Source organism: Pygocentrus nattereri, chromosome 2 (assembly GCF_015220715.1).
Source record: "Pygocentrus nattereri isolate fPygNat1 chromosome 2, fPygNat1.pri, whole genome shotgun sequence".
Lineage (NCBI taxonomy): Eukaryota > Metazoa > Chordata > Actinopteri > Characiformes > Serrasalmidae > Pygocentrus > Pygocentrus nattereri.
Genome location: NC_051212.1, coordinates 38053622 through 38056335, shown reverse-complemented (window position 1 = coordinate 38056335; position 2714 = coordinate 38053622).

Below are 2714 nucleotides of genomic sequence, written 5' to 3'. Positions count from 1 at the left end.
TATTGACCTTTCTAGCACAAACTTTGCATATTGCCTCGTCTAAATTGGCTGGCTCTTCCTTTTTAGTTGGTTGAAAGCCAAAATGCTCCCAAACTGGCGAAGTTGCATTTTGGTTTGGCAACCAGAGCAACTGCCATTGTTTCCATCTTAAAAAAACAATGAAGACTGACAGCAGCATCAGATGCGAACAGAGAGTTGGCAGGAAAAATGCACGCTTAACTCCTTGTTTGCATTATGAATTTATTAAACATTCATTACCCATATGTTGCAGTGTAAAATAATAAGGGCCTTGCATCATGAAAACAGAAAAACGTGAACATTGCAGTTGTGGCAGTTGGTTGCCATCCCCTGCGGTTCACTGGTCAATAGCACGGTATTTCAATATTGTGGTTACTGAAACAGCCCTACTCACTACGTGGCCAAGAAATATTATGTGCCATTGATGGAGTTTACATTTCTTAAGGTACACTCTCCCAAGCTATGAAATAGCTTGGAATACTTGTGCCAAATTTGTGAGTGCCCCATCAAATTCTGGTGCGCAGAGCACTTGTTCCATCAGCAACTCAAACATAGCTGGGGCATTTCAGAGGACAGACGCCTTTACTGTAAATTGACAGCCCGGCGCCCAACATGAATGCTGTCTTTTCTCAGGCGTCCAAGCACCACCTGCCAACACCCACTTCGCAAGTCCAGCTAACTGAACTATGAGGAGCTAGCTAGCCAGTGTAGGGCATAATCAAGGCAAAGAGGGGCTACAAGTACAGTTTAATTACAGCACCGAGCCACCAGTAGTCTTGCCAACTTTTATCCTTTTTCTTTCTTAGGCCATGAGCGCTGGTGAGGGTGGGGCTGAATTGGAGCAACTTTACCCATGTTAATCCTAAACTGCACCAAATCGGTCCACATGCAGTCTCTCTCTGTAATCACAAAGATCTCACTATAATAGCTCAAAGTCTCTCACAATTACTGTTTCTGCTCTTCAGGTAACCCTGACGCAGGTCTGTTGCCATAACTCATGCACTTCTACTCTCGCACAAACCTCCACTGTACACACCTCAGCTACCCTCCGCACTTTCTGTCACCTCCATGGAGCCACGACCCTCCTCGATTCTGCTGCTGGATTCCATGCACCAATCTCTTTGCGTCTGCTACAGACTAAGTGTTGTCCTCGCAATGGCAATCATGGTTCCCACTGCCACAGAAAGTCTAAACCGGCAATATAGGCTTCCCATATGGGTGTGGGCCAGAATTCGTGCACTTGGTTCAGACCTCCCAGAGCAATCAGGAGTCGCTTTCTCCCTCATGTTGACTAGGCCACTGGTAACCCTCTGGCATAGGCCAACCTGTTGCAGTGTGAGGAAGCACACTGGGTCGCAGCAAAGAGATTGTCAAGCCTGTGAGATGTAGATGCAGCACTGTATCCAAAGCCTGTGGCAGTAGTTGCTTTCCGGTGGGTGCAGTGACAATGAGGGTTATTCTCCCAGGGGCCATAACACTCTTTAGCCCCCTTAATTTAGCCTCTTCTGCTGCATAGTACTGCATTGCTTTCTCAGGAGCCTTCTCGTCAATGATGAACTCCACTGTTTTGACTTCAGTAGTGGCAGCTTGGCGGCTAGTTGATATGGTGAATCTGTATCGACTATCAGAGAACCAATTTCTTAGTCACTTGTTTGAGTGGATAGAATGTTCCTTTACACACATCCAGTAAACAAATGTACAAACTAAAACTTACTGTTGTGTGGTACTGTTGTGTGTTCCTGTTCATTGAGACATTTTTGTACAGAAACCTGTTCTTTTACTGGAGATAATAAACTATGGTCACCAGTAATAAAGATAAAAAAATTGAATTGTTACCAGAGTCGGTTTATGAGGAGCCTGGCCACTTCCTATTCTCCCCGTTATATCAAAAGCAGGACAGCTAAACAGCAGAGGACGCCCACAAGTGAGTCCACAATGAATGGGAGTAAATGGAGCTCAATGGCTAAAAACGAAAAGTTAAAATAGTTTGTAATCACTTACCCAGTGCGTTTCTTTAATTTAAGAAAGTAGAAGGATGTATTTCATTAAAATGACAAAGAAATCTTATCTATATATTTCCCTTTTTCTACAACAAACAAGTTTTGGGCTAGAGCGTGATGATTGATTGGCCAGCGGAGCAGCTAATTAGCTGTTCGCGCTCGCTGACGTCATGAGTCTACATAAGGCGCCGTTTTGAACTCCAATATCTCGAGTTTAAAAGCTCTTATAAATATAACAGCAGGATGGTACACAAATATTTATGACGACAAATTACACACAAGCCTAATTTGGTTCCTACAGAACCATTCATGTCACCTCAGCTCCTCTGGCAGTAGTGCATTCAGGAATGTTTAAAGATGTGCACGAAAAGTACACTGTATAACAAAAACAAGTGTATGAATAATTGTTTCTTATCACTGTATATTCTCATGCTCTTTTTATATTAACAAGTTTTTGCCTTTATTTTTTGGATTTAAACCTTTACACTTGAGCATCCGAGGACAAGTTAGAGTACCGTAGGGATGACAGATGAGGTCAGTTGGACAGTTTCACAATAAAGCGCGCAGCTAGTGCTGCACCTTCAGTCGGGGCAGAGCTGTAGTTTGTAGACGCTCCCTTAAACTCTCCTCATTTACTGCGCGCCTGCGCCCCTTAGTCTGCTGCACCAAAGGAGCTCCAGTCTCTCTCTCTACAAC